Source organism: Aotus nancymaae, unplaced genomic scaffold (assembly GCF_030222135.1).
Source record: "Aotus nancymaae isolate 86718 unplaced genomic scaffold, 86718_ANA_hifiasm-v0.15.2.pri h1tg000057l, whole genome shotgun sequence".
Lineage (NCBI taxonomy): Eukaryota > Metazoa > Chordata > Mammalia > Primates > Aotidae > Aotus > Aotus nancymaae.
Genome location: NW_026988471.1, coordinates 10,136,270 through 10,164,040, shown reverse-complemented (window position 1 = coordinate 10,164,040; position 27,771 = coordinate 10,136,270).

The following is a 27,771-nucleotide window of genomic DNA, read 5'->3' as shown; positions in this document are numbered from 1 at the left end:
GTATTTCTTTATAGCAATGCAAGAACAGACTAATACACAGATACATTTTTTTTTTCATCTCCTTATCTTCTTTGCTCTCTGCTCTGGGAGACTTTTCATGGTTTTTCCTGTTGCCTTTCTTTTGTTGTTTTTTTATTTTGGTAATAGCTTTTTTAAAAAAATTTCAACAAATTCCTTCTTGTTCTGATTTCTCCCTGTTGGCAGCAGTTTGTTTTACTTTTATTGAGACAATATTTGCTCTCTCTTTTTTTTGAGGATACTAATTGTAATTACTTTGAACATTTTCTTTCATTGCCTAAGTTATTTATTTTTTCTCTGGGATCTTGGTTGTTCATGTTCCTATTGGTCCTTCTCCGTTGTACTATTTTCTGCAGGTAACCTATGGGTTTTGTTTTCCTTCATTTTTTGATGAAGGTCTAAGTTGATTAACAACAAAGAGTGGCTGGGGTAGAATCCTCTGCCATTATCAGCTTCTCTCTGGATGAAAATGATGTGGGAGGGTTGTTCCAACCACCGGGTTTGCCACCATCCCTAAGAAACTCGCCACCAAGGAGGTCACCGCTGGGGGCACCAGCCTCTTTTGTGAAAGCATTTGCCTGGCCCCAGCCTGGGGGGTGGAGCAGGAGTGGGGAGGGGTGTGTGGGGTGGAGGGGCCTGGGATCTTCTCACTCTGCCATCTCTGCCCTGCCTTCTCCTTTGCCCTTGCCAAGTCTGGGTGGTTCTGCCATGGAAACTGGCTCCCACTCCTAGGCTCCACTCCCACGCCAGCTCTGAGCTGGGCTCCTTCCACTCCTATATGTCTGTCAGTTTCGGCATATGTCCTTCTGGCTTCCAGCAAGGAGCCACGACTGAGGGCTGCTGCCATGCCCCAGTGAATTCTCAGCACTGTGTTAACTCACTCCCTTTAAGCCTCCTTACTGTCCTGTTAAGGGGTTTCTGGGAGGCAAGGCTTGTTGTCATTTCAAAGGATTTTTGAAAATCACAGTCAAACATCTTGACCTGGAAGCCCCAGAAAGTCCCTGTGTGTGCGCCTCCCAATATGGTCATGTTTGACTAAAAATGACAACTTTTTTCTTTCCAACAACTTCTCCCCCAGCTCCTGAAGCCAGTGAGCTTAGTCAATTATTCATGGTTACAGCCAGTCTGTATCTCTTTTTTCCCCAGGTGGACACCCCACATCCAATCCATCTCAAATCCTATCATCTGTCCTTTCAGATGTCTGTGCAGACTCTGACCATCCAGGGCTGGGCCACTGCGTGCCCGACATGAAGGCCCGTACCTCCACCCAGGCTCCTATGGTGGGGTGGGTTCTCAATCCTGCAGCTAGAGGGGCCCTTTCAGAATGTGTCAGATCATGTCCCTCCCCTGCCCCAAACTTACAGTGGCTCCCATGTCACTCAAAATAACAGACAAAGTCCTCCCTGTGGCCTCCCTGCCCTGTGTGACCTGTATGGACCACCTCACTGTTCCTCAAAATCGCCAGGCCCTCCTGCCTCAGGGCCTTTGCACTTGCTGTTCCCTTTGCCCGGAATGTCCTTCCCCCTCCCCTTCCCCCCTTCTCCCCTTCTCCCCCTCCTGCTTCCCCCCATCCCTCCCTCTGCTCCCAGTCCCCCTGCATCACCATAGACCTTCCCAGTCCGGCTTCCTCACCCCCTTAGCTCTTTACTCCAATGTCACCTCTGCAGTGAGGTTTTCCGAAGCTGCCCCACTCTACCGCCTCCTACCAAGGGTGTCACATCCCCCCTCCTCTGGGTGTGTAACTTGCCCAGTGGCAGTCGCACGGTCTAACCTGCGGCAACACGCTGCGACTGAACTCACCTTGTCTCTCTCATGTTGCCTCCCACTGGAGTGCAAACTCCATGAGCTCAGGGACTTTTGTGTGTTTTATTCACTGCGCCTAATCCCAGCGCCTAGAGCAGTGCCCGGCATACAACGGATGCTCATTCGTGTGTGATGAGTCATTGAAAACTGAGTACCTGATGTGCCTTGCCTAATCTGTGTAGCACTCAAACGCCCTTCCAAATGGACTTTTTAAGAAGGGCTTTTCAAACTCCTTTCTGTGGAGCGCGATATTTCACAATCTTTCCTTCATCACTGTCCCCCTGGGGAGCCTTTCTAGATTTTTATTTCCTGTTTATGCCCCCGCCATGGAACTTGAACCCCACAGATAGGCTGTGTATCTGGGCTTTATACAGAAAAAGAGTAAAGTATTTTCATCCCAAGAAGCAATTTTTGCCCTCTTGGGAGCAAGATCACTCATGTTGAGTATGCACGATTTAGCACATCAGAATATTTCAAAACCCTTTAAACAAAATATAACTAGTTTTTTTTTTAAGATATGCAGTGGTTTTATGGTAGAAAGGGGAATTCAGTGACTGAAGAAAGTCTGAACTCAGTGCCTTTAACCCTATAGCCATGTGTGCCGTCAGCCCCGTCCTGGGAGCAGAAGCCGAGCGGGAGCAGTCAGTCAGCTCTTCCAGGGTTTCCAGTAGCCCTGTGCCATCATCGCACTCCCTGGGAGCACGAAGAGACCAGCACAGCATTTGTGCAGCCTGTTCTTCATGGACCACTAAACCCATTGTGAGCCAGGAAGCCAGAGCCTGGCCCCAGGCAGGGCCCAGCTCACACACATGCTGTAGTCAGCAGCCTCTGAGCACAGAAGCGATTTTGCACAGAGGTGCGAGTGTGAGGGAGAGCATTGCTGCTTCCACCCAGGTTCCCTGTCCCCTCTTCCCTGAGCTTCCCCAGCGCCCCAGCCCCAGGCAACCCCTCATCCCACCCATCATCCAGAACGTCATTGCTGTGTGGCCTATTGGACCCCTCCGTGCCCTTGTTTCTCCTCACTGGGGGCGACCTGTGTCCCTTGGACCTGCCCCTTCCTCTCAGCTGGTCTCGCTGGACAGTCAGCTCACGTCTGAAGAGCGCCGTGACACGTGGTGGGAATGTGTAGCTTGTGCCAAGGCGTGTGGCAGCCAGTGACTTGTCTGCCTCCCAGCAGAAGGTGCTAATTAGATACTTGGTTTGCAGAGAAAGGATGCCCAGCCCTGGAGGAATCAGGTTCATCCTCCAAGTTAACAAGGAACAACTGGATGCCTAATTGTCCAGGGAGTAACAGTTGTATCAAATTATGAGCTTGAAGGGACTGATAGTGGCTCATGACTGGGGTCTCCCTGCAGAGGCGAGGGGCTCTCCCTGGGCCTTTCAAATGCCTTTCTGAGTCTCCTGCCACACTGCTCTGCTTGGCACCGAAGGTTGTCCCTGCAGTCCTCAGCACCATCCCTACCCACATCCCAGAAAGCTTACCCCAGGGCTAAAATGGGAGGGGGCCGAGGGAGGGCCTGTTCCTCCTGCCTGTCAGAGAGCTGGAAGCTTTTTCAAACTTATCTTGCCTTTTGGAGCTAACACATCAGAACTGGGCCTCCCTCTCTATCCCCCCTGCAGAAAACATGGTCATGGCCTTTAGCAACAATGGAGATGTGTTTGGGGGGTCAGGGCTGGCTTGTCTGGGACTGCAGATTACAAGAGCTGCAAAGCCACCCAGAGACCTGCCAAGCTGGGTGAGGCTCGTGGGCTGGACTTGCGCATGGCTGGTGTGGGGACGCAACAGGCAGACCTGCCCTCCCCTCTGGCAGGGTCTCACTCAGCGCCCAGCAACTGGGAGGAATGAGGGTGCGGCCGGCCTCGGGGCCCTCTGTGGCTCTCCCGGATTAGGGGTCCTGCAGGGGCACATGGGGAGGTCCACACACTGTGTGTCTACACACTAAAGGTTATGCACCCAGCCAACCAACTAGATCCAATGTGTGCCGTTCTGCCACCTTGACCAAGGTACCATGATAACTGCAAAATGACAAAAATATGTGTGACCCTATTGCTTTGTGTTTGGTAAAATGTGAAAGATGTCAGAATTGAATGTTGTGTATGTTTGGCTGGTGATGAGATAGATGGCTATATTTGGGAGTGTTTGGCCCTCTGTCCGGGAGCTCAGACCATGGGGCTCTGAGGGGCTGGTGCCCTCACCCGGGAGAGCCTGCCCTGATCACCCCACCCTAACCCACCCATCACCTTTGGTCCAATTGCCTCGCTTATTTTCTTCTTGGAACTTGCCACTTTTGGAAATACTATTATTCATGTGTTTGTTTGCTGTCTATCTTCTCAAATGAAGAATCCGCGAGGCAGGGATTTTGTCTGTGATGTTTGTAGCTGAACACCCAGCAACAGATACAGAGCGTGGCTTGTGCTTGACATCATCTGTTGAGCAAATGAATGACATACAGTCAGTGGGTATGAAGACCTTAGAAACTGCTAGGTAAACAGACAACAAATCCAGAAGCAGCATTAGAAACTCAGGGGAGAGTGTAAACTGCTTAAAAGCAGGTTTTGTTTTTGTACTCAAAATAAGAAATGTGGGAAATAGAAAAATGCAGAGAGACATTGAAATACAGACTTCAGGGTAAACTCTCACAAGTAGACAACATGGGGACAAGATGGGGGTGGCATCCTGATGACAGCAACTTCGCCTTCTCTGGGAAAGACCCCAGGATTCTCACATGGGCTCCCTGTAGCTGTGCTCCTGTCTTCTGAGAAAACTGCTGGGTCTAGGGATGTACACTTCTTCCAAGGTGGGCCACTCACGGAGCTCAGCCTCTCTGGCCACAGTTAACTGGTCCCAGGCTCTGTGACCTACTAATATAGCTCGGCTCGGAATCCCCACCCATATCGCCCCTTGATTTTAATAATCTCCACATGTCAAGGGCAGGACCAGGTGAAGGTAATCGAATCATGCGGGCAGTATTCCCCAGGCTGTTCTCGTGATAATGAGTGAGTTCTCACAACAAGCTCTGATGGTTTTAGAAGGGGCTTCCCCCTTCACTCGGCACTCATTCTCTCTCCTGCCGCCCTGTGAAGAGGTGCCTTCCACCATGATTGTAAGTTTCCTGAGGCCTCCTCAGCCACGCAGAACTGGATCAATTAAACCTCTTTTCTTTATAAATTACTCGGTCTCAGGTATTTCTTCATAGCAGTGTGAGAATAGACTAATACACCTGCCAAGAAAAGTTGTGGAACTTTGAAATGGGCAAAAAAATACATATATACATACATACATACATACATACATACATATTTAAAGTGGCCTGCTAGACATTGTCTAGAGGACTCTCCTGGGGTTATCTGATTCTGCAAGAGTCTGTGTCTTTTATTGTCTTTGATTATTAATCAACTTTTTAAAGATACAAGTCGGCTGTGGAGAGCTGATGTTGATGCACCTTATTTCAATTCACAGAAATTTGAACACTGGTGTCCATCCAAATTGCAAGTGATGACCACCCCCTCTGAAAGAAGTCTCCTCTATTAGTGAATTAATTTCAGCATTCCTGATTGAATGTGCGCACACACACACACATACACACATTCTCTCTCTCACACACACACGTAACTCCTTTGATTCTCCTTTGAACTTGGTTTTTCAATCTTACTTGTTTTCTCATTACTTAATTAGCTAAATAAAATCTTTGACCTGGTTCATTTTCTCTTTCTGTGAGAGTCATGTTTTACTCTAAAGCAGAACAACAACAACAAAAAGATTAACCCTTTAACACACCAAGCAGAACCGGCTGGAATCTTGGGATGTCAGTGGCCTCGGTGCTCTGCAGGCAGAGGTGAGTCAGGGGAGCCGCAGATGAGGGAGAGAAGAGCCTGGGGGTGAGCCCCGCTTCTGGGGTCTGCAATCTGGGTGCAGAGGCCCTGTGGTGCCTGCCTGAGTGAGACAAACTCGCTTTGCTCTAAGCTACTCCAAGTTAGGTTTCCAACAACTGCAGCCCAGAGCGGGCTTGCCACACAGGCTCACGTTGCAGGGAGATCGATTTCAGAAGCAGGTGAGGTTTAATCAGTCCAGCTGGGCCTGTTTGAAGGTCATGGGCCGCACACATGGGTGGACACAAACCCAGGTCTGGCAGATGCAGAGAGAGAGGGAGGAGAAGGGAGGCTCCCACTAGCTCAGAAGGAGCAGAAATCACTCAGAATCTGAGAATTCATGGCCTGGCAACCAGTGAGGTTTGAGGTGGAAGCTTAGAGCCAAGGGCAGGTCTTGGAAATGCACAATTAGCAGCCTCGGTGCCGAAGTGTGCTGAGGGCCATCTTCAGCTGCATCGTCTAGACGCCTGGCAGGACAGACTCATCCTCCAGGGACAGGCCGTGGCCAGCATGACTCCCCTGCCTCTGTCTGGCATTGCCAGCCACACCTCTCCTCCCCTCTTCCAGGCGTGGACAACGAGCCAGTGCCCATGGGAGCCTCGCTGACAATTCATCATCTGTATCCAAAAGTTTAAATATGAAATTAAAGATGGACGAAAGCCACTAGGAGAAAACCAGAAGGAACACTGCCAGGGCCTTGGCACACCCTGGTTATTCTTAGAGCAGCTGTGAATCCTTAGGAGGGTGCATTTTATTTCCTTGTAAAAATACCAAGTGGTGGAGGGGGTAAGGAAGTAGTGGCCAATCTTGCCCAAGTTACTTTTCTAAAACGTTTATATGATGCTCAGATGTGCTGCTGCCCAACGCTACCTGTGGTGTTGGGCTATGGGTACAGAATGGCCTTGGAGTCCCAGAAGCTTGGGTGTGAAACGTGGTTCTGCCATACATTTAGCTGAGTGAACTTGGCTGAGTTCTTTACTCTCTCTGAGCTTCAGTGACTTCCTCCATAAAATGGGATGCCACCCAGTTATGAGGATGGCACATGACGATGCGGGCCAGGTGCCTGTCACACGGCAGAGGAAGGAAAATGGGACCTCTGCAAGGGAACTCGCCGTCCCCACACTCACCCCCACAGTCGTCCCCTGGGATTCCAACTTCTAGTCCTGAGCGGGGAGAAGGAGGGCCAGGTAACGCTGCAGGCACATTCTTTTTAATATTTTAACTTCACTTAGATTGACTGTCATCTAGAACAGGACCAGCTGGGAGTCTATTCAAAGGGCTGATCCCACGCAGCTGTGACATAGGAAACAGCCCATGTGGGGTGATCTCAGACCCTGCCCCCACCTCAAAAACCTCCTGCTCCCAGAAATGCCACCTTCATCCCTTTGTTGTAAGACTCCTCCTTGCCTACTCCCCAGTCTGGACGAGGGCACCCCTGAGGCTACAGCAGACCCAGAATCTATTCATTTCAGAAAGGCAGGCGCTTTGGGGCCCAGCCCCACAGCTCATCCAGCTCTGTGCAAAGGGACGCTCATTCTCTCAGCTGCAAGAGGGAGGTGACAGTCGCCTGGGGGTTGCATGAGACAGCACACACAAACTCCTGTCAAGGTCACTGCCTCAGTGCTTCCTCTCACTGTTACTTGGGTGCTTTTTCCTGCCAGCATACTTTGCCAGAGTGGTAGGGGCAGAGGACACCAGCTCCCTGGGTGCTGAGAGGTCAGCAGGGGTCCAGGGACGGGGAGAAGGGCCGAGCATGCATCTGAGGTCCCAGGACAGCTGGCCCTGCGGAGACCACTGTTCCTGACCTATGTCCCCCCACCCTGCAGGAATGCCCTGCCTAGTGATATGTGGCCACAGCGCCTGTGAGGTGGGTGCAGCTCCCCCAGCTGCTGCCCTGCCCGTAGCCTCAAGTGCACGCTCCTCCCTGGAGCCCCCTGCTCCGACCACCATCCCAACATCTCAGGGTCTCTCCTGGGCACCCGGAGCTCAGCTGTATGAGTCTGAATGGCTCCGAAACTGATCTGGGCAGAAGACTGAGTGTCATCGCAGAGGATAGTGGACAGCCGCCTTGAAAAGGATGTAGCCACCCAAGACAAAGGCGATACCCACCCAAGACTCAGACTAGGCCTCGGTTAGAGGAGTGACATCTACTTGATCTTAGATTATGGCACCTGAAAAGTGGCAGCTTTAAAAAGCAGCCTCCACAGGCAAGTGGCCATTCCCTGTGTGTCCTGTGCCCATTTTCTCCTGTCTGGAATGCCCTTCCCAGGGGGTCTGCAGGGAGAAATGCCCTGTGTCCCCAGGTGGAGCACAGAGTCCGGCCTTTGGGTTACCACAAGGGCTACAAAAGCCATGCGTGCCTCAGCTGTCTGTCCCCACCAGGCTATGAGCCCCCCGAGCAGACTGTGCAGCCCCACAGATAAGGACTTGGGCCAGGCATGGGGCAAGTGTCTAGCAAATGTATTTCTTTAGTCCCTTCTCATTCCTTCTCTCCCTTCTCCCTCCCTTGTTCCCTTCCCTCCTTCCTCCTTTCTCTCCTTCTTTCTCTCCTTTCTTCCCTCCTTCTTTCCTTCATCCCTCCCTACCTTCCCTTCCCGCCTTCCCTCCTTCATTTCTTCCCTCTCTCCATCTCTTCCTCCCTCTCTCTCCTTTCTTCCTTTCTCCACCAAAGCAACAGATAGTCACACAAGCAGTTGCTGAATGAATAAATGTGGAATTGCTAAAGTGAGCCAGTGAAAATATTGAATGGTCATTGTGGAAACTGTCCACTTGCCCATGATGAAGTCATGGGACTTTGATCAAATGGTGCCCCATCGCTGTGCCTGTTTCCTTGTCTGTTTAAAGACAGCAAATATTACTACCTACCTCATGAGGTCGTGGCAGAGCTCAAGTGATCTTGAAAGTGTCGAGTGCTTACAACAGCCTCGGCACGAATGTGAGTTATTATTGTTACTCACCTTCTTCACCACCTCCAAAACACCTTGGCAGGTGCCCCCACCCTGCTCCTGGGCTCCTGGGCACGGTCAGCCTCTCCCTGTCATGAATCCCAACAGTCTATGAGCTTCTATTTCGGCCTCGTCACCATTTGGCTGGCCATGTGATTTTTGTAGCAGTCTGATTTCCCCCAGGTGGAACTTCTAGGGGGAATCAACACTCATGCACCCCCAGTGCCCAGTGCATGGAGGGCAGCAGGTTGACCACAGTGGGAAACAGGCAAGGCTGAAGTGAACAGGGGCAGGCGTGCGTCCTGCAGACACCAGGGCCCACAGCGCAGTGCTGTGTGCAGATGACGGCTTCTCTGTATGAAGACAGTGTCGGGTGACCACAAGACTACATGGAGCCCATATACGGTCCACTTAGCACAGCTCCTGGCCCCTAGTAAGGCAGAACTGGTATTCCTTTCTTCTCTTCCTCTCTCCACACAAGCTAGCAACAAGACTTGTAGCTTTTTTCTTTAACCTCTCCCCATCCCCTTTTCTAAGGTTATCCAAATTCGGTGTCAAGATCAAGGTATCTGAAGACTCTGTGTTGGGCTCCCTGCGGGTGCCAACTTGTGTTCTGGCCCAAGTATGATGCTACAGGAACAGTGATGGGGGCCTGGAGTTTATTGGCGGAGAGTGGCAGGAACCATTCACCTAAGGAAAGGGGCAGCTGAAGGAGCCTCTGGGGCCCAGATGGCAGGGAGCCAGCAGAGTACAGGAGGCCCTTCCCCAGTACTTCAAAGGTTCCCTTTCCTCTGACAAGCAGAGGAGCCTTTCGGCTCAGTGGGGAGGAACCCAGGGAGGCGGGTTTGGCTCTGTCTGAATTTGTCATCCCCCAGAAGCGAACCCTGAGACAAGGATGCGGGGAGGTAAATCATTCGGGAAGTGAACCCAGGAAACAGAGGGGTGGGAGGACGTGAGAAGGGAGGGGAGGGCAGCTGGTCATGGGGTGTCACCAAGCAAGTCACCACTGTGGGCAACTGAAGCTTCATCCCTCTCGGACACTCTGGGAACTCATGCAGAATGCACAGCAGAGATCTCCCACCCAGCGGGGAGGGAGCTGGGTCGCGAAACCCATTTCCACCGGGACTTTGGTGTTTGGTCCCGACCTGAACTGCAGCAGAAGTTTGTTGATTATATTTCTTCTTTTCCATCATCTGCCACAGCTGGAAGATACACTCATTTTTATATGAGTAAAAATGCAGAAAGAATGAGTTAATGAATAATTTTGTGTGTTTCATCTGAATGGATGGAGTTGCTAGAACCCAGCAGAGGGAGGAAGAGTGGATGATCTCTCTCCCAGCCTCTGCGAGGTCTGGGGAGCTACGCTATAAAGACTCCCTGTCGTGCTTGGTCAGAATAAATCATGTGTTCTTCGTGTTTGCTAGGAACATAGTGTAGACTGGACTACAGTCTGTCTGTTTTATTCCTTGTGGGAAGTGCTGTAAATCTTCAAAGTACAAAATTCACTGTGTTAGGCTTAAGAAGAAAGGAAATCACTTTTCGTGTCTGATGTCTTGTTCACTTCCACGACTTTCCTTCCTCTGGGAAGTGCCCATGGATGGCCCCCAGCTGGTGAGTTTCTCAGTAAGAATGAAACATGTTTCTCATGGCTGCGTGGGGTATGAAATGTCTCCCTTTCATTCCAGTGAGGAAGAAGTCTCAGATTTATGCTAATTGGCTAAGGTTTAATGGACAGAGTTAAAATAGTCCCAAATATCCAGTGAGCCAGGGCAGCATTGCCTCAAGGGAAGCATCGGGGCGGAAATAATGATTACCTAAATTAGAAGCCCAAAAGAGAAACTAGCACCTGTTTCAGGGGTTGGAAGAAAGAAGGTGGAAACAGGTAAAAAGTCTGTATCTGTGTTCTTTTTAGGGTGAGGGAGTGGACGGTGGCGAGGGTGTGGATGGGGGAATAAGGGAGATGGAAACTCACGGAGGATCCAAAATCCAGAGATGCAACTTAGCAACAAAAAGACAAGTAACCCAATTTAAAAACAAGCAGAGGACTTGAATGCACATCTTCCCAAAGAAGACACAAATGGCCAATAAGCACATGAAAAGATGCTAACGCCATTAGCCATTAGGAAATGTACAACAAAACCACAATGAGATACCACGGCACACCCACTGCGATGGTGAAAATCCAAAAGACAGAAGATAGGTGTTGTCAAGGATATGGGGAATTGGCACTCTCACGCACGGCTGGTGGGAATGTAAAACGGTGCAGCTGCTGTGGGAAACAGCCTGGCAGCTCCTCAGACAGATGAACACAGCTTTTTTTTTTCTTCTCTGTCTCTCTTTTCTGTCTTGGACCTTGGTGCTCACTTGGATCTCTGCTAAGTGCACCTTCCTCCTTCCTGTTCTAAAGCTTTTTAAATAAACTTCCACTCCCGCTCTGGAAAGAAAGAGGTGAACACAGAGATACCATATGACCCAGCAATTCCGCTCCTCAGTAAATTCCCAAGAGAGATGAAAACACATGTCCAGGCACAAACTCGTATCTGTACGTTCACAGCAGCATGATTCGCAATAGCCAAAAAATAGAAACAAGTCAAATGTTCATGGACTGACGAAAGGATAAGCAATCTGTGGTTTATCCATGCCATGGGATCCTACCCAGCTATAAAAAGGAACGACTCTTGATACATGCTGCAAATCGGATGAACCTCGAACACATCATGCTCAGCAAAAGAAGCCAGACGAGAAAGGTTTCATGTTGTAAATTCCACTTATATAACATGTCCAGAATAGGTCCACAGACCAGGAAGTAGGTTCGTGGTTACTGGGGTGTAGGGTAGGAGAGGATGGGAAGTTACCGATTCCCAGAGCGGAGTTTCCTTATGGGGTGATAAGAATATTCCAGACTCAGATCTTGATCATGATCGCACAACATCTATGACTGCACTAAAATCCACTGAAGTGTACACTTTAAAATGGTTCAAATGATATATTTTGTTATGTGAATTTTACCTCAATAATAGTTTTTAAAAACGTATTTTTAATAGGGGTATAGCCATAAATCATAAATTGTGAAGCACGGCTAAAAAGAATACATGAAGTCCTTTGTTCAAAAACTGTAAAGAGTTTCAGGATGGCGACGGCAGAGGCTTAAACCAAGCAAGGTGGCCTGTGGGGTGGCACAGGTTGCACCCCAGAGGCTGGCCCCGGAGGCAGGGCGGGAGGTGGCGCTGGGGCCTCACTAGCCGTCTGCAGCATGGGCTGGATCCCCTGCTCCTCGTGGATGCGGCAGTGCGGTTCTGCCCTTCTCAGGTCCCCGAGCTGCTGCCATTACAATTTCAGCTTTTGCTTGTCCCAACTCTGCCCCATGGCTTGTCTCCGCTAGGTTCCTCTCCATGTCCCACCGTGGCTGTGATTCTCTCTCTCCAAGGGGCTTCCACGGTCACATTCTGGGAGGAGACCTGCAGACACCCTGCTTTGTGGTTGGAGGAGGTGTGGGGGGCTGCTTCCCTGCAGCTGTGTCACAGATTGTTGGGACCTTTTCCTCAGCTGTGGCTGCGAGGGGGGTCCTGTGGGCCAAAGCCTGAGGCTCCTTTGGAAAGGTTGGGTGGGATCCCTTCCCATCGTGGGGAAGAGGACTGCACGTGAGTGTCAGCTACAGCTGTGTGGTTCACAGGAAGATGACTGGGGAGGTCCTGGGAACGATGGCCTTGACCGTCCTTTCCCCACTGCCCATGCGACCTCTTCAGGTGACAGCTTCTTGATATTGGACAAGTCATTTAAGTTCTCTGACCCTCCGTGACCTCTTCCGTAAATGGGAATAAAACCTCAGCTGTTCACGCACAGGCACTGAACCAGGTGATGAAACCAAATAACCCTGTGTGAGCTCCTGCTGTGTTCCCCGGGAGGCGGAGGGCCGGCAGCTGGGTGGGGACACAGGTGTCCTTACAGCTTGGCCCTGGGAGGCGGAGGGGAGGCGGCTGGGTGGGGACACAGGTGTCCTTACAGATTAGCCCTGGGAGGTGGAGGGGAGGCGGCTGGGTGGGGACACAGTGTCCTTACAGCTTGGCCCCGGGAGGCGGAGGGCCGGCAGCTGGGTGGGGACACAGGTGTCCTTACAGCTTGGCCCTGGGAGGTGGAGGGGAGGCGGCTGGGTGGGGACACAGGTGTCCTTACAGCTTGGCCCTGGGAGGTGGAGGGGAGGCGGCTGGGTGGGGACACAGGTGTCCTTACAGCTGGCTGTGTGTGATGCAGAGTAGAGGGAGAGCACTCACACCTGAGGTCGGTGGGAAGGACCCCGGAGGAAGGTGAGGGCACCCCCGGTACCCTTCCAGACAGAGGCAGCCGCTGCAGCCCAGCAGAAGCAGGGGAGCATCCGAGGGAGGCGTCCCCAGCAAGGGAGGGAGAAGTGGGGTCAGCAAGGCCGGCCAAGGCCAGAGGGAGCCGTCTCCGAGGCCCCCAGCCTCCTTCTGGTCTTCCCTCCTTCCCACCGGAGGCGCCACCACGGCTCCCTGTGCCCCCACGTCCCTGCCGGGTCTCCCTGATTCCACAGGAGCCGCAGCCCTTGAGGAGTGGAACGGGCCGGGCTGGCCCAGGCCTCACTGCCGCGGGGAACAAAAGGGCGCCGACTCTGCACGGGTTGGGAGTCGGGAAATCCGGGGGTGTCCCCGGTGCAGGACGGGGCGTTGCCCCCAGAACTCCTGCCCCGGACCTGGGGCTCAGTCAGCAGCTCCCGGCCCATCTTCCATTCCCGATGCAAACAAGTCTCTGCTCACCTTCCCCTCTGTCTGCGCCGCGGGGGGCTGGGGCGACCGTTCAGGTTCCGGGAGGTCTGAGTGGGCCCCGGGGCGGGGAAGGAAGGGAACGAAGCCACAGCAGGTGTGGCGCTCAGAGCCAGGGCCTCACTCCACCCCAGGCCCCCTCCCAAGACCGACCCTCCCCTCTGCTCCATGCCCCGACCTCCCCTCACCCAGCCCTGCCCGCCTCCCCCAGTCACTCCACGACTGCCCTTCGGTCCGCCGAAGCCACACTGAGAGCCCGAGCCGTGCGCCCGGGATGGGACTCTGAGGACCGCGTGAACTTGGCCTTTCAAATACGTTCCCCTGTTTCCCTTAGTATTTCCGGAGTGGAGGGGTGGATACTGGATGCTCGGCTCTAGTACCTTCTGTAGGAGGTATTTCCACCATAAACTCACACTTGCTCTGCTTTCATCGCCTTCTCGAACCTACGTTTAAGAGGCAACCTTAGGACAATATAGTCAGCAGTAGCCAACGTGGAGTTTTCTTTAAATAAAAATTTCTTAAAATAATTAAAATTAAAATTTTGTCTGGTTGCAAAGTAATAAATATTCATTGCAAAGAAAAATAGAAAAGGCTGAGGACAAAACAGTAGAAAATAAAAATTATTCCCTTGAGATGACTGTTGTCAACATGTATGCAGTATTTCTTTCTATGCATATGTATATTTAAAAAAACAAATCAGGAATGCTTATAATGAATGCATCACTAATTCATCATCTTTTTTCCCTCAGCTAACAATACACAATAAACTTCTTTCTAGACACTAAAAATTCTCCTTCTGTGTTATTTTAGTGATTATGTAATGTTCAAAATTGTATTGAATCAATCCTCAAAGTGTTTTTGTGCTTTCTTCCTTTGTGAACAATGCAGCTATAAATGATTTTACAGCTAAATCTCTGCATGTATTCTTGAATATTTCCTTAGCATAAATTCCTGAAGGTGGAATTACTGGATCAAAGGGATGCAAAAGTTAAAAGTTTTTGAATATATTACCAAAACGCCTCCAGAAAGTTATATCCATTTATGCACCCAAGAGTACTGTACAAGAATGACAACTTATCTGTGTCCTTGCCAACCAACTGTTGTCTTTTTCTGTGTGTGTGTCTTTTTCTTGCTCTGTCGCCAGGCTGGAGTGGAGTGGCGCAGTCTCGGCTCACTGCAATTTCCGCCTTCCGGGTTCAAGCGATTCTCCTGCCTCAGCCTCGTAAGTAGCTGGGACTACAGGCGCGTGCCACCAAGCTCAGATAATTTTTGTATTTTTTTTTAGGAGAGACAGGGTTTCACCATGTTGGCCAGGATGGTCTCGATCTCCTGACTTTGTGATCTGCCTGCCTCAGCCTCCGAAAGTGCTGGGATTACAGGCGTGAGCCACCGCCCCAGCCCAACTATTCTCTTTTTAATTATTGCCAACTGAAGAACAGAGCAAAATGATATTCATTTAGCACTTAGTCGATTAATAGGTATTGGATATTTATTTGTATACTGACAAATTATAATGTTTTCTGTGTGGTATAATTCCATGCCCTTTTACTGTAATATTTCTTTTCTGTTGATTCGTAACAGCTATTTACATATTATCGCTGTTGAACATCTTACTAGCTCTATATGTCATAGATGGATTTTCCAAGGCTGTCAATTGCCTTTGGTTGTGTTTATGGCTTGTTTTGAAAGTGGAACTGTCTCTTTTTATCATCAAACCTGTCCATTGTGCCTTTGATGGTTTGTACCTTTGGCATCATGCTTAAACAGCTTTTTCTCATCTCAAGGATATAAACATTAAACAATGTTTTCTCCCAGTACTTTCATAGATTTCTTTTGCACTTAATGTTTATTCCACTTGAACTATATTTAGTTGTAAGGTTCGAGTTTATTTTGTTTATTTTGCTCCAGTGCTCATTTGAAATGAAAGTGGCATATTTGGGGTGCGATGTCCCTTCCTCCCCCGACTGCCAGGTTTCTGCTGCTCTGATGGCTCATCAGGTTTTCCGTTATTGTTTAAAAATCAGCTTTGGGGCCAGGCACGGTGGCTTACACCTGTAATCCCAGCACTTTGGGAGGCCTAGGTGGGCAGATCACTTGAGGCCAGGAGTTCAAGACAAGCGTGGCTAACATGAAAAAACCCTGTCTCTACTAAAAATACAAAAGTTAGCTGGGTATGGCGGCACATGCCTGTAGTCCCAGCTGAGACAGGAGAATCGCTTGAACCAGGGAGGCGGAGTTTGCAGTGAGCTGAGACAGCACCACTGCACTCCAGACCTGGCGACAGAATGACAGAATGAGACTCCGTCTCAAAAAAAAAAAAAAAAAAATTAGCTTTGGTTTATTCAGCTGATTCCCCTTCTTCAACAATCATCCCCTTATTCCTTGCCCCCTGACCCTTCTGTGAGCCATAGCACATCTTAGAGCTGTGGAGAAAAATATCACATCTCCATATACCCAGATAGGCACAGAAGGACGAGAGAGGTGTGGTTTTCTGCACACTGACAATGGGGCTTAGCTCCTGTGCTTTGGGTAATTTTTTGGGTTCAGTCTCCATAACAACACTGAGAAATGAGTGTTAATATTCCCTTTTTATGAAGAGGAAACATTAGGCTGAGCAAAATGTCACTTCAAGTAACTAGCAGAGCTGAAATTCAAACCTAATTCTGCTCACTCTGAAATCCAGAGCCCACTGGGGCTCTCAGCAGTCACGGAGAGTGAGCCCATCCTCCGTCTTCCATGTAGAGTCTTGGAAGGTGTCTTAGTTCAAAGGTCATAGACGGTGTGGCTTAAATAACATTGATTTCTCAGTTCTGGAGGCTAAAAGTCCAAGATCAAGGTACCAGCAGAGCCATGTCTAATGAAGGTCCTGGCTTTTAGGTAGCACCTTCTCCTGTCCTCACGTGGTGGAGAGAGTGCTGCTCTCTTATAAGGGGGCTAATCTCATCGTGTGGGGGTCCACGCTCATGACTTTATCTAAACCTAATCACTCCCCAAAAGCCCTATCTCCAAATACCATCCCATTGGGGTTAAGGCTTCAACATGAATTTGAGGAGTGGGACAAAAATTCAATCCACAGCAGAGGCCCCACCTGCCAGGAGTCCCTCTGGCCCCACAGACAGGGGCCCCTCTTGTCCCAAGACAGAAACAGGGCCCTCTTAGTAGGGAAATGGCCTGTTAAGGATGTAGCTTGTTTCTCAGGCCTGACTTTCCTTTGCAGGAAAGGAGGATGTCTATAAATTCTGTATCATTGCCTGATTATAGAGAGAATAGGATTCCAGCAGGGAAGTGAGAGAGGACTGGGGAGACCACCTGCTTGGACTTCGTTATTCCCCTGGAGTCAGGAAGCTTCTGCATCCACTTTGCAATCTTCTTGGCAATTCACGCCAAGGACGAATTCCTTGTATGAAATGTCAGTGTTGTCCCCATGGGCCCAGTGATTAGCCGCTGCAATTACCTGTGACTTCGCAGTGATGGAGGCTGAAGGGCAGGGTGGTCTTGGCACACCCCCGAGGTGGAGCAAGACCACGTGCACTGGGGTCACTGTGCTTGGGGTCGGGAACACAGGGGGCTTTCAGCAGGGGAGATGCAGAGGAGTCCTAAGAAATCCTGAATCCCCAAGACCCCTCCAGTCGCACTGCCGCACATTTTCATGTTCTTAAACCCACTGTGATTAATGGCCACAGAGAAAGCTTACACATTAAGAACTGGCCTTCTCGAAAAAGGGAGGCTTGTGATTGTAACACAAAGGGTAAGTGCTTGATGGGATGGATACCCCATTTCCCATGATATAATTATTATGCATTGGAGGCCTATATCAAACGTCTCATGTACCCCATAAATATAAACACCTACTAGGTACCCACAAAAATAAAAAATAATTTTTTTAAAAAGGGGGTGTAGTGGATTTTCAACTTGGTAGAAGCCAAAACATTTTCTTTCAGTCATTCAATCAGCAAACACTTATTAAATTTCTACCATGTACCAAGCCATGACCAGAGACAAATAGTATGTGACTCCCACCTTCAAGAACTCACAGGCAGGGCACTCGTTTGCCCAGATCTGGGTCCAAGTGCTGTGGTGCAGGTAAGTGGAGGGGCTGACGGGTACAGGAGAATGGCAGAGGGCACCTGAGGTGGCCTGCAGGAGCCATGTAGAAAATATGTCTGGGGCCCGGCTGAGGAGATGCCCAGAATGAGGAGGAAGGGGACGTGGCAGGCAGAGAGGCCTGTGCGCAAGGAGAGAGGCTGGCAGTGGAGCAGGCGGTGGTGAGCCCCAAGAGCTGAGCTGGGGCTGTGTGGCTGGAGCGGGGGTCTGGGAGAGGGGCAGTGAGACAGGGAGAGGCCGGGCCTGTCTGGTCCCCAGGGGTGGGCTCAGACACCACTGAGACCTGTGCATTGGAGCAAAGTGGAGAGAAGGAAACTTCCCCAGTGGAGAGCTCACAATCTCACACCAGCCCGGGGAGAGGAGTGGCTGGTGTGAGTGCCAGCTGGGGAGAGGAGTGGCTGGCGTGAGTGCCAGCTAGGAAGAGGAGGATGGCGAGCGTCACTGAGGAAAAGGAGGGGGCTTGAGAAGGCCCGCTTGTGTGCCATGTGGTAGCCTGGTTGAACCAATGCCTCCTGCTTTGTGTGCCATGTGCACACAAAGATACGCTTCTTCCGTCCTCTGCTTGACAGGTCCCTGGTTCACCTCTAACATCCTCATGTCAGCAAAGCTGCCCCTCTGTGCCCACCCCACCCCCGCCATCCAGTAGTTCACCTGGGCATGAGGTCACACAGCTGTGAATGAAATACAGTAATGAAGGCGAATTGTTTCACTGTTGAGCAGATGAGAGAAATGAGTCTCAAAGAGAGGGATGTGCTTGGTCACAGCAAAGAGAGGCATGCTTGGTCACAAAGTGTGCAGAGAGTCCTGGGCCTCCGCTCCAGAGTTTAAAACTGTCCACAGTAGTCCCAGGGGTTTTGTGTTGATTTCTGCTGAAAATAGCTAGAAAGGCTGGCTGCAATAATTACTGTGTCTTCTGCCCTCTGAGGGGCTGCTATCTTTGGCAAGCTAATTACTAATAAGGTTTGCTCACCAGCCAGTGTAATCACCAAAGAAAACCATCTTTAAGTACTTATTCTGCCCAATTTGAGGTTTGATGTTGCAGCCGCAGTGTTCTGAGAGGCTCCGTTCTGTGACGGGGGTGTCAGTGCAGAGGACCTCCTGGGCCGGTGAAGCCTCTTGGTGCCTCAAAGCAGCCCTCCACTGCCCACTCCTCCCCAGGGACCTCTCCAACCTCTAACAGCAGCTTCCTTGCCTGCCGTCCAGGATTAAATCCCAACTCTGCCAACAATCTGGGCTTAGGTTCTTGACATGAAGATGAGGACGGTAATCCATGCCCTAGAGGGCATTGTGGGAACCAGTGAGGCAGTGGCTGCCAAGGAGGTAGCATGGGGCTGGGCACCCAGCAGCTCCCAGCCAGGGGTCCACTGCCACCCGCTTCCCACGGGAGATGACAGCTCAGCTGGGTCCTTTCCATCTTGGCTTGTAGACCAAGAGGATCGTCTGCTCCCCTGTACACAAAACCACATGTGCCCAGAAAAATCTGGAATGATGTTCCCCAACATGAGAGTGATGGTGCATTGTCTAGATATGGTTGGACTTACGTTTTTATTTGTACCTTTATGAATTATTTTCATTCTGTGTAATAATCATGCATCCTGTTTCTGATTAGAAAGAATAAGCTCAGGAAGTTTTTTGAGTGAGGTGCCCAGTGTCCCTGCTTCCGTGTACCAAGGGACCTGCAGGAAGGACGCCGGGGCAGGCTGGGCTCCTCCTGTCCACTCAAGGTGGAGAGAAAAGATGAAAGCATGTGTAAGAGGTGGGGATTCCCAGCTGCCTGCTGTTGGCTGGCTTCTGTCATTTCTACTGAAGCATGTTCTGCTCGTCCTGGTTCTGCTCTGCACTTGTTCAAGTGCTGAGTGTTAAATGCATGCTCTGAATGAAGAGACCCCTCCCAATAGGCTTTGTGTGAGCAACACAGATGTTTATTCACCTGGGTGCAGGTGTGCTGAGTCTGAAAAGAGAGTCAGCACAGGGTAGTGGGATAGGAGTTGGTTTTATAGGTTTGGGGTGGGCAGTGGAAAGTTATAAGTTACAGTTCAGGGTGGCTTTTGCAAGCTGGGAGGGGGTTGTAGGGTCTGGAGTCATGAGGTTGACCAAGGTCAGTTACAAAGTACAGTTGCCTTATCAGTTGAGATGGGAATAAGGAACAATGGAAGAATGTCTCAAAGTTAATTAGATGCTGCAGGGGTTGATCATTCTCCTTTTTGTGGTTTTCCAGTTACTTCAGACTTTCTAGCTCCAGGAACTCATCTGGGGTATACGTACAGGTCACAGGGGTTGCCATGGTGTAGTTCTTGGTACAGTCAGTCAGGCTAAAAGAACTTACACTGACAGTTGAACACAGGCTGCCAGCCATGCCTCCATGTGATTGGCCACAGGAGGTGGGTGCAATCATTAAATCTTGTCAAAATCTCAGAAGCAAATGGAGATGACTGGCTTTTTGTAATATACACATATTTCTTCCTCCAAATCAGTTCCATTGATCTGTTTCTAACAGTTGGTGTTCTTCTTTTTTAGTTGCTACTGCAAATCATAAATATGGATTTAAGAATTTTTTTTTAAAAGCTTGGAAATATTTCTCTGTCCCCAAAGTTCCTGAGGTAAGAAAGGCCAGCTGCCACCTTGTGGGGTGTTGCCTCTGATCGGGGTTCAGAAGAAAGAGATGCAGATGGGCCAGACCCTGGGGCTGTGCACGCTCTGCTGATTGTCGTCTCACCTGGGAGGACCCCCTTGCTCTCTGGGCCTCCGTGGCACCCCATTTGCTAGAAAAGCAGTGGGGCCAAACGAGCTCTCAGGCTGAGAACCTGGCCAAGGCCTCATGGCTGTGGCTGTGAGGAAGGCCACCCAGTTGGCCCTGCCCAGCCAAGAGACCCGCAGGGCAGACACCCACAGATCCTAATCCCAAAGGGCAGTGGGCACGGTGGGCATCCCAGGGGACACCAGGGTCAGAGCTGTCAGGTTTAAGTGAGTCTTTCTATGCCTCCAATAAGCTATAGGACAACTCCCTGTGCCTCAGTTTCCTCATCTGCAAAGCAAGGGTTATGAAGATAATACTGAGGTAGGCAGCAGGACTCAACTCCAGAGGCAGGGCCAGCACACCGGACCAGATCAAGGACTAGCTAAAACAGGGGCCAGGGCAAAAGCAGCTTTCAATCAGACACACCCACCAGTGTACAATGTCGATTTACTGTTGCCATGGCAACACCTGGGTGTCACCGCCTCTTTCCATAGCAATATGACCCAATGATTACTACCCCTTCTGTAAAAATTTCTGCATAACCCCTTAATATGCATGCAATTAAAAGTGAGCACAAATATAACTGCAAAACTCCTTGAGCTGCTACCCTCTGCCTACGGGGTAGCCCTGCTCTTCAGGAGCAGCCACGGAGCTATCTATAACACGGAGCTCGTTCCTGGGCAAAGCCGAGAACCCAGCAGGCTAAGCTCCACTTTGGGGTTCGCCTGCCCTGTATCAATCCTGCCTCAGGAGGTTGCTGTCAGGACCGTGGGGTTGATGCCAGTCACTTACAGAGGCGCCTGGTGCCCCTGAGTGTGAGCTGTTTTCATCAGGAGACTATGGCCAGGGACCCAGTGCACCAGCTGTAAGAAAGCCTGCTCCTTCAGCTGTCTTCTCTGCCCTTCTCAACATCTTGCTTCACACTGTGTTATTTCCTGAAACATTTTTGAATCAAAGCCTGAAAATCCATGTCAATACATTACCTTTAGAAATGTTGACAAGGCAGTACTTTCAGAGGATGTGCCCAGAGGGAAGAGCCCTCTCTTGCTGCCACTGTCAGCTACGCTCCGGACTGAGCAACCTCACTCCCCGCATCCTGGGGGCTGGCTGTTTTTCAGCCGGAAGTGCAAGCTCAGAACCAGGAGACCCTGCCCAGGCCCCTGATCTGCCTCTGCACCCTCACACCTGCCCAGCCTGGAAGCCTGATCTTTCTCCCCGCTTGGATGCTAGATCCCCAGATCCATGTAGGGCCTTCAGCTTCCTTCTCCAGCTTGTCCCTGTCAGTGCTCCTTGGGCCTGGAGTGCCTGAGGCTGGATGTGGGCAGCTCGAGGGGAAGCCAGTGTCCTTTGGCCCACCTCCAGCTAGATGGAGTCTTTCATTCCCCGTAACTTGTCAGACGGGTGAGCAGAGCCCACAGGTGTTTCTGGAGCGTTAGCAATGGAGTCCTGGAGGACAGCAGGGGAGGGAACAGGGAGGGGCCAGGGGAAAGGAGCGTGGTGACCACATACGGAGGGCGCCTCCGCTGGCTGGGATGGGAAGCCCGTGTTTCCTTTAGTCCATACTGGTCCTGGAGGGAGGCATTACTTCCCGGCTCAGGGTGGCAAGTAATCCATCCGTAACAGAATGAATGGTAAGAGTGGGAATCAAGGTCTGCCTAGGCCCTTGTTCTTTGCACCAGACTGTTCAGAGACATTTAGTTCAAAGTACCAAGTACTCAGCTCAACACCGGGGCTTTGTTATTAGCCGGAAGCTTTGTGAGGTCACCGATCAGACAACTGGCAATTTGTGGGACAGTCTTTATTTCAGATGACCTGTCTTGTTGTCCTCGTGATTCATGGAGGTGTCTTGGAAATCCCATTCCAGAGTCCCTCCTGCATCCATAAGTCATAGGAGTTTATCACCAACCCAAGAACTCCAGATTCTGGCTTAGTTCTGAGCATCTCAAGAGCAAAGGATCTGGTTTTCATCTTGACACCCTCCCTTGGGTGGAGCAGGCCTGCCACATATCCAGTGATTCTCTCCCACCTCTCCAAGGGCATGGGGCAGGGCTCCTGCCTTATTTATCCTGAAAACTCTACACCCAGGGCAGATTAACTAGGATGTGCACGAACCTTACAGATGACCATGCAATGAGCCTCAGACTCACCCAGCTGCGGAGTGAGTGATAAAGCCTGGATCCCAGGAAGCAACTCCAAAAATGAGTGTCCAAGGAGGCTGCAAATTCAAGAAATGTAACACATTTCTATCCCACGAAAGGACAGGGGCTGGAGCTAGACTTGTTCATAGGGCACCTGTGTCCCTGTGCAACTCAAGGTTGTCAGTGTTGGGAAGACGGCAGTGAGCAATTTGAGCTCACTCTGCACCCCCTCCTGGCTCACCGCTCACACTGTAAGGTCAATATGTTGCTAGCATGTCCTGTGGTGGCCCCACCTGATGACCCCCACACCTTGTCAAGTCAGACAACAGTAGGTTGGAGTCACCCACGGGACTAGACGCCCCAAATGAGGCATAACCCTCAATTTTCTAGCCCCAAAGAGAGACTTGGCAAGCAGGCCAGGTGTAGGTGCCCAAGAATGGTCCTTCCCGGCCCCTTCCAATGACCTCTGAAATTCCAGCCCCTTCCCGATCTGAGCCGTAACTGCCAAGTCTCACCCACTGTGGGCTTGAGCATCCCCGGCTGCATACTCACGGCCCTTGATCTTTTCCTTAGCCAGAGCCAGGGCCCCTGTGGGTTGCCTTTCCTGGTCCTAGAGGAGATGGAGCTGCCTAACATGCACGCATTTAACAACACTTCCGGAGCCCTTCATGTGCTCCAAGCCTTGGGCCTGGTGCTGGGGAATGAAATCTCCTGTAGAACTTCCTCCTCCAATGAGCTTTCCTCCTGCCAAGGCAGGCAGGGCACAAGGTCACGCTCATGGAGACAACAAGGGTGCCCCTCCCAGCTCAGACCAGCATCATCCCTCTGCGAAGGCTTCCCTGGCCTCGCCCTGCCCCCTCCAGCCCTGTTGGCACCCTCGGGCCCCTGTGCCCTCTGCCAGGTGGATCCCCTGTTCCTCTGAGCCTGTAACCCCTGAGAGAGGGCTGCTGCCTTGTTCCTCTCCATCACCATCACTTCATAATGAGCCAACCACAGAGGAAACACTCCATCAGTTTGTTGAATACAAGAATATACTTTGTCACCTTCCTCTGTGTGTGTGTGTGTGTGTGTGTGTGTGTGTGTGTGTGTGTGCTGGCAAGGTGGGGAAGACACAGTTTCGAGTTTGGAACATTTCCATGCCTTTTCTGGGATCAGGCCGCTGAGAGTGGGGTGGAGGCTGCCAGCAGGACTCAACGGAGGCCTCATCACACCCTCTCCTCTTCCAGCCACCAGCCCGGCAGCCACCTCTGCCCAGGGGCCAATATGCTCTGTAATTAATTTCAACCTGCAGATAAATTGCTTTGAAAGATTTATGTTTCAAATTTGCCTTGGGCCTGATGGCATTTGATTAAGACCTACGCAGAGCCAGAAACCTCAGGTCTGCTGTCTCCTACAAAAATCTAGGCCACAGAGGGAGGTTTTGTGGTGGACGGGTCCCGCCAACTCAGCTGTTGTTAGTAACTGCGTCTGCCATCGAGATGGTCACCAGGCGGGCCAGCTGGGGCTACAGGCCGAGGCCAACGAGGCTGGTGGTTCTTCAGCTCCCTGCCCCCTGAACACATGGCCCCCTGGGTGAGGGATGTGAGGGTGGCAGGAACGTGAGGTGCAAACAAGGCCTCTTCCAAGCCAGGGGCTGCCAAGGCACTGATGTGGGGGAGGGCCAGTGATAAAGGTGGAAACAGCTGACACCTGCAATCTCCCATGGCAAGGACAAAAGCAGGCACCCGGCTCTGTCCTGCTAGGAAGGGCCTGATCTCCAGTTCAGTTGTGGATACCAGGCTCAAGGAGCACCCACGGTCCCACAGCTCTCAGCAGCACCACTAGAATCCTCGCACGGATCCTGGAGCTGGAGTCAAAAATACACACAGATTGGGTGCAGTGGCTCACACCTGCAATCCCAGCATTTTGGGAGGCCAAGGTGGGTGGATCACCTGAGGTCAGGAGTTCGAGACCAGCCTGGCCAACATAGTGAAACCCAGTCTCTACTAAAAAATATAAGAAAATAGCTGGGCACGGTGGCAGGTGCCTGTAATCCCAGCAACTTGAGAGGCTGAGGCAGGAGAATTTCTTGAACACAGGAGGTGGAGGTTGCAGTGAGCCGAGACTGGGCCACTGCACTCCAGCCTGAGGGAGAAGAGCAAAAATCCAACTCAAAAAAAAAATGCACACAGGACAATGCAGATTCAGGGTGAGAACGCAGTGTTTCATTTCCCATAACCGCCTCCATCCTTCTGGGTCTCCCTCCAGCTAGGGAGTGGATAAACTTGCCAATCACAGGCATCCCCATTTCCTCTGGTTTAAAGCCATGTCTTGGCAGTCAGCCCAGTCACTTTCAGGTAGATCCCAAGGTGGCATCTGAGTACAGAGCCCATGTCTTGTCCTACACACAGCTGAAATAACCAAGTGGTCCCTCTGCCTGGTCCTATGATGTCCTGAAGAACAGGCAAGAAATTCTAGACCCACTCACATCTTTGGCAAGCTGCGGGGAATGGGCAGAGTTCCCTGAGGGCTCCGGTGTCTTGACTATTCCCTCGTCGCTGCTCTGCCGCCCTCTCCCATGTGGGGTAGAGGAGCCTCTCCCTCCCCTCTGCAACTGAGCACCTCCATGACATATCCTGAGTTTCATGTCTGTGGGGTCCAAATCCAGCAGCACTGTTTTACATGTAGTGGAGATTGTTAGAATTTAGAAATCCCTTTGTTCTCCTGATGAAACCTCTAGACTCCTAGAAAGCTAACTTAAAGGTAAAGATGACTCCTAGAGGCATGGAAACCCATTGGTTCGACAGGTGTGGACAATAAAAGGAGAATAAAAGATGCATCGGTTTAGTATTTTCAAAAAAGGAAACTTGTAAACCTGTCTGACTCAAGTCCATACTTCCCTCTACCTGCTCCTTCACCTGCCTGGGTGGTCCTAGAGGCAGCTGAGGCTGACAGTCCCAGGCTGAGATACCCACAGGCAAATGTGGCACCCTTTCTTTGGGCTATACATAGAGTGACAATATGATGTATTGTCCAAGCCCAGATGTTATTAACAATTATACCAGAACAACAGCCATAAGTTGGGATTGTCAGAGGCAAACTGGAGCATGTGGCCCTTCCAGCTACAAGTTCCAGAAGATGGACAGAAAACAGATGCAGTCTTCTTTTGCAGACCTCATCTTGGACCCCGGCCCTTCTCCCGTAAAATAGAGCAGCGCCAAACACAGCTTTGGAGGCAGCCAGACCTGGATTTGAAATCCGACTTGACCTGTGCAAGTTGCTTGATTTTTCTGAGCCAACTTTTATTTGTCTGTAAAACAAGAATAACACCGAGCTCACAGGATTGTTGTGAGGAGCAAATGAAATGACATGTACAATGATTACTGTTACTGTAACATTACATTAGACCACCAGGATGGCTAAGCAATAAGAGAGTTCGATTGGCGATATCAGTTTGCAAACCAGGAAGAGACAGTCTCCAGCATGGACCAAAGGTGCTCTGTCTTCAAAGAAAGGATGGGCAGGTTATGTTTTATGCTCACAGGGCCTCGATCACACAATAAAGTCAAGGAGATTCAGCAGATCTGGAGAAATTCATACATATTTATAAGGGGATAGAGTGCAGGAACAGTGGGTAAACGTACATGTAACATACATCCCATCTTCACTTTGGGACCAGATTTTAGCATTAAGATGGTAGAATTTGGCTCTTTTCATTAAAAGGTGAACTACAGGACACAAAGAGACTTTATGCAGATGCGGACATCAGCTTCAGGTCTGTAGTCACTTAAAATCAGGACAGAATGTATGTAAGGCTTGTCCTCTGTCCAGTTGGAGTTGCAGTGGTCTGGGTTGTAAAGCAGAGTTAGGAGGAGTTATGACCTAAGCAGAGTTAGATCACTTGCCTGATGGATCCTGTTGTTAGGGGGTTTAGCAAGAGTGTGGTTTTTTGCGTAGCCATAGGAATTTAGGAAACTTGCCATGCCAGTCAATCTCTGAACCCTTGACTCACAGGTAACTTTTGTTTTCTTAACCTTAGGGTCCAACTTAGTTGATAAAGGGACATTTATTTTGAGCTCTCAGATGACAACATGTTGCTGAGATTATTGCAGGCACCCAGTGAAGGGTGAGCAGTACCATCTCAGCTGAAGTCCCCACTCTAATAATCATGGAAACCATGACTTTCCAACATTTGCAAAGTTGTGGTCAATTTGTAAGGTTCTTTCAAATTCATCTTTTCATTTAATCCATATTCCTTTGGATGAAATGAAAAAATGGATATTCCTTTGCACTCATTCACTATTCTCCGTATTCCTTTGCATTCATTCACTATTCTCCGTATTCCTTTGCATTCATTCACTATTCTCTGTATTCCTTTGCATTCATTCACTATTCTCCGTATTCCTTTGCATTCATTCACTATTCTCCGTATTCCTTTGCATTCATTCACTGTTTTCTTCATCATCCTCTAGTGGACTTTAGCAATTCTTACTTGTCATATGGTTTCAGTCTGTGTCTCCACCCAAGTCTCATGTCAAATTGCAATCCCCAGTGTTGGAGGAGGGGCCTGGTGGTAGATGACTGGATCATGGGGGCAGAGTTCCTCCTTACTGTTGTCATGATAGTGAGTGAGTTTTCACAGGATCTGGTCGCTTAAAAGTGTATAGCACCTCCTCCTTCATTCTCTTCCTCCTTCTCTGGCCATGTAAGATGTGTCTCCTTCCTCTTCACCTTCTACCATGATTGTAAGTTTCCTCAGGCCTCCTTAGCTGTGCCTTCTGTATAGCCTGCAGAACTGTGAACCAATTAAACCCATTTGCTTTATAAAGTTCCCATTCTCAGGTAGTTCTTTATAGCAATGTGAGAACTAATACAGAAAATTGGTACCAGGAGTATGGTATTGCTATAAAGATTCCTGAAAATGTGGACATGACTTTGAAACTGGAGAATGGGCAGGGATTGGAACAGTTAGGAGGGCTCAGGAGAAGAAAGAAAGATGAAGGAAAGTTTGAAACTTCCTAGAGACTTGTTGAATGGTGTAACCAAAATGCTGATGGTGATATGGACAGTGAAGTTCAGGCTGAGGAGGTCTCATATGGGGATGAGAAACTTATTGCGAACTGGAGTAAATGTCACTTTTGCTATGCTTTAGCAAAGGGACTGGTGGCATTGTGCCCCTGCTCTAGGGATCTGTGGAACTTAAACTCAAGACAGATGATTTAAGGTATCTGGTGAAATAAATTTCTAAGCAGTAAAGCGCTCAAGAAGTTACACTGCTGCTTCTTAAAGCCTATACTTATATGCATAACCAAAGAAATTACCTGAAACTGAAATTTATATTTAAAAGGGAAGCCAAGTGTAAAAATCGGAAAATTTGCAGCCTAACCATGTGGTAGAAA